Source organism: Agrilus planipennis, unplaced genomic scaffold, assembly GCF_000699045.2.
Source record: "Agrilus planipennis isolate EAB-ADULT unplaced genomic scaffold, Apla_2.0 scaffold21, whole genome shotgun sequence".
NCBI lineage: Eukaryota > Metazoa > Arthropoda > Insecta > Coleoptera > Buprestidae > Agrilus > Agrilus planipennis.
The window spans coordinates 1,737,675-1,742,476 of NW_020439030.1; the positions used below are offsets into that span (position 1 = coordinate 1,737,675).

At 34.7% G+C, this 4,802-nt stretch overlaps 1 protein-coding gene across 1 annotated transcript in view; it reads left to right on the plus strand.

Annotated features, from left to right (window-relative positions):
* LOC108740987 (guanine nucleotide-binding protein subunit gamma-e) overlaps positions 1 to 4,802 on the plus strand; it is a 65,332-nt gene that overhangs the window by 58,219 nt on the left and 2,311 nt on the right. The gene's annotated exons all lie outside the window — the stretch shown is intronic.

Here is a 4,802-nt window from a genome sequence, read left to right on the forward strand (position 1 = left end):
ACTAGCTGTCCCGGCAGACTTCGTACTGCCCCAATCGATATATAAAAGACCTAAATTTTTGTATAAAATAAACTTAGTTGACAAATGTCAAATATTATGGTTGCGTTCAGAAATTTAATTTGACAAAACTCAAGATTTATCAATCTACATAAAAATAATCTGATAGATAGTTAACAACTTTCATATTTATTCACCTTTTAAACCTTCCGTGGACTTCCACAAATAATTCAAGACCAAAATTAGCCTAATCGGTCCAGCCGTTATCGAGTTTTAGCGTGACTAACGAACAGCAATTCATTTTTATATATATATAGATTATTACTGTGAAAAATCATTTTCAATTTTTACTTGCTATAAATTCGGGTTCGATTCCCGGCGAGGGTGTGACAACGGTAACAACTTTTCCTTGTTAACTTGAGGAAACTTATAGTAGGCAAAAATTCAAAAAGCTTTACAGCTTTTATGGAAATTATTTAACATTAACTTATTTTCATTAATAATTTAAATAACATTGTTTTTTCTGAAGTATTATTGAGTTATTTTGAATAACAAAGATCCATATTACGTGTGCGGATTGGGATGTGTGCTATGCACTTGCCCTAGAAAGTTGAACTAGATTATGTAAGCACCAGCTACACATACTATACATATTATAATAACACATAAATCGCGGGATTGGATTTGGGCCAGGAATTTGCCGGTTACAACAAGAACTCCGTCTGGAATTCGAGACTCCCGTTGAATATTAAAACTGCGCTTACTGTATAATGAATGCATGCGAGACATCTGCAACTAAATAGAATAATGCGAAAACGGACATGCAAGAAACGTTAGCTATCTGCTATTCCCAACCTTGTTCTAGATCCACGACCATATAACCACACAAAATTGATTGGATTGAGTTTACAAAAACGAAAAAGAAAAGTACACCACTCCACATCCATTTCTCGAAATATTATGAGCAGGGGCGGATCTTGAATTTGTGGGACCCTGGGCTAATACTGCTTAGGGGCCGTACCTTATTACCCAACCAATTGCCATTTTGTCAAAAAGCAGTTTTCTGTAGTGATCTAGATATATATAATATATGTTAAGTACAGGAAGAAAATAGGACAACAAAATATTTTATTTATTTATTAAAACATTATTTATTGTAAAATAAATTGACAGGCTATGAATGGTCATGTTATATAAATTATAAAGTAACCTTTCTGCATTTTTGTGCTGCGAATTCCTTTATTTGGTCATTGCACTGTAAGTCCTTTGTTAAATCGCAATTTATGAAAAGAACTGTTAAATGATTTAGTCGATAGTTCAACACTGTTGTGCTGTATTTGTAGTAGTTGTCAATCTTATGATCGGATTTTTTTTAATTCTAGATATTTTTTATTATTGACAATATCGTCTATCGTTTTCAGTTCAGGTTAGGGGCCCTCTGTATCCACGGGGCCCTGGGCTGCAGCCCAAAAAGCCTTTAAGCANTGACAGGCTACGAATGGTCACGTTATATAAATTATAAAGTAACCTTTCTGCATTTTTGTGCTGCAAATTCCTTTATTTGATCATCGCACTGTAAGTCCTTTGTTAAATCGCAATTTATGAAAAGAACTGTTAAATGATTTAGTCGATAATAGTTCAACATTGTTGTCCTGTATTTGTATTCTATATACGACATCCTGGACAAAGAGCGCTCCGCTTCACAGCTAACAAAATGGTATAGCAGTTTGGGAAAACATCAACAAATTTCTTTTCATAAATTACCCAAAAAAATTCACCGCAAAAGGTGCAAGACTCTGTCTTAGACTGCAGTAAGTAAAATTTTAACTGAATGCACTCATTCACTAAATGTAACTAACAAAATTGCATCGGGCGATAAGCAGTAATAGACAATACACGGAATACACCGACCGAAAACAAGCGACGGGGAATTCCCCGTTCCGTTTGATACATGCGCACACGGGTTGATTGATCGCAGTGTTGTCAATCTTATGATCGGATTTTCTTTAATTCTAGGTAATTTTTATTATTGACAATATCATCTATTGTTTTCAGTTCAGGTTGGGGGCCCTATGTATCCACGGGGCCCTGGTCTGCAGCCCAAAAAGCCTTTAAGTAGATCCGCCCCTGATTATGAGTGCATTACATTGTTTCACATCTTGAGCAAATCATCACATTTCTCAAAAACTAGAGGAACTTACATCTCCAACTATTCGCGAACAGTAATCTAGTCTAGGTCAACTTCTGCCCTTCTTAATTCCTGTTTTGGCTTCTAATATGTCTCTTCATGTTTGAGAAGGTGCCCTACCAGCTAGCGATGCAACGGAAGTGTCATAACGGAAACAGATGGAAATAGTAAATTTTTGCGCAAGCAGAAACGAATCCGGATGCGGAAGTATAATGATTTTAGGTGATTCCTTAACTACATTAAAAGTCGTGCGCCCTTTTCGCGAATATTTTGTTATAAATTTTGCATTTAGCGCTGGCATCGTTAATATCAACAAAATAATCCCAAAAGGAACGTCTTTTTGGCTTCAAAATTGCACTTTTAACTTGAAATTTACACCACCAAGCAAACACTATACTATATAAATAAACGGTATCACTGTATTAGTATTTCCGAAAGGAAATTATTAGGAGAACTGACTAAGTAGGAGCTGAAAGTCCTGGAAGTTTTTAGATTAAAGTAGGAACTTAATAAGAGAACAATTTTAAAACATATCAACATACGAAATACTAGAAAATAGATTTAGGCCCTAATCTATAATAAAGTTATTTGCATAGGACAATACTATTATAAACAAAATTTCATCGGCTATAACGCTACCTTGACGTTAATACTTCATAAACATAAACGGTTGATAATAAAACGTTCCCAATGTTACAGAAGGTTCGTTGAAAGCTGGCGCAGATATCCGCTCGACATGCAGCTTTGCAAGGAGCAATTCCATTTAAATTGTGTTTTGATGATGATGAAAATAATAAATTTTTACGACCTGTTTTATTGTTCCGCTATATTGATTTTCAAAAAGATGAGAAATAAGATTTTGTTAAATCTCGATAAGTTTCCGTTATAAAAATGCGGAACAAGATGCGGAAGCGCTTGTGAAAATGTATGCGGAACTTGAGGAAGCGGAAGCAGAGGTCTATTGCAACACTACTACGAGCCTATCTCGCCTATTTCTTATTGACTTCTGTTGTGCCCTCTGTTCTGCTATTGTTTCTAATACTTTACATTTCTATCCCTTTCTATCCACAGTATTTTTAACTCTGCCTGCAGTAGGTACTAAATCCCAAACGGTTTTAACATTTTTTTCCGCAGCGCTCACAGTTCAGCCGTGCTCTAAAAATCCACTTTTAGGTAATAATCTTTTTTGGTAACTTACTTTTTTCAAGGTTTCTATACATACAGGTATTACTTCGGTATATTTTTGCTAGACATTGTGATAAACATTATTTTCAGGATCGCTATTCACAGTTTGTATTAAGTCTATTTTTAATTTTCGTATTCACTTACAAAATTGAGTAAAGCTTTGCCAGCTTTATAAAAAGAAGTAAGAAAATTGCCTTTTTTTAATAACGTATAAAATAACAAATGGAATAAAATGATAATGTCATAAAGAAGCCGCTACATGTGATATGAAAATACAATCTTCATGTTGAGGAAAATTAGTGTGTTTTCATGGCGCCCCTGGAAAGATATGTACCTGTTCAATCTTTTTAGTGAAATCCCAAGAATTATTTATTCTAGAAGCAAGAAATTATTACGTAGAAGGAAACAATACGAATCTAATCAGACTTCAGCTTTCTTTGAGGCAAAGTCGTCCTCTTACTTACACGGGTTTCGTTAATTGGCTGTATACCTCGACTTCAAATTACTTTTTATCAGATGTTTATAAATAGGTTTTGAGGATTGCAAAATTAAAAAAGCAAATTAGTACTTACAAAGTAAGAAATTTTAACAATTGAAAATGTTAATTTAATTGTAGTTACTTTTATCACAAACCCATTTATGTTACTGTTATCAACTCATATTATCGTAAAAATAAGCGCAACATTATAGAAACAATAATTTTAGTAGGTGGTGCTGAGTTTTCCTAATAAATCTATTTAGGAAATATGAAAAAAGAATGTTTATGTATTTCTATGGTATAATAGTACATTTCTAGTTAAATTAGGTTGCATAGGTACGCAAAAGATCAGGGTCGGCTTTATGACTGCCTGGTTGAAATTGTGTCTTTAATCTTTGCTTTCCTAAATTTCTGAGAATGTTGAATTTTCTTTAAAGTTCGATGTTGGCAACATGGTCAAATTTTGCTGGTTTGCATCTCTTTCTGTTACACATTAATTGGTGTAATGTTATTTCTTGTTCTTTATTAGTGCCCGCTGCAATTCCTACCTGACATCTCTTTTCTATGTTTATAATATTACCTAGAACGTCTATCGGTCAATATTTTCAGTGAGAAGTATACAGAAATGTGCAGTTTTGTTACGGCGCATATCTAGTTCATGACCCATACGATTTTAAACTACCTCTACTTTGGTAGACTTACAATTTTGGCTAAAGGAGCCGCAATATAAATGAAGTGTAAGGTCAATGAAACGACCGAGCGGCATGGCCTAGAGGTTTAGACCATTGCTTAGCATTCCGGAGGACGCCGGTTCGATTCCGGGTCCGTCTGCCTTGGTCCAAGTTTTTCTATGGTTTCCTTGGATCACTTAGGCAAATGCTGGGGCAGTAATATTCCACAGATAATCTTTCATTCTCTTCTGTCTTCATTTCGTCCGTCTCATCTTTCTCACCC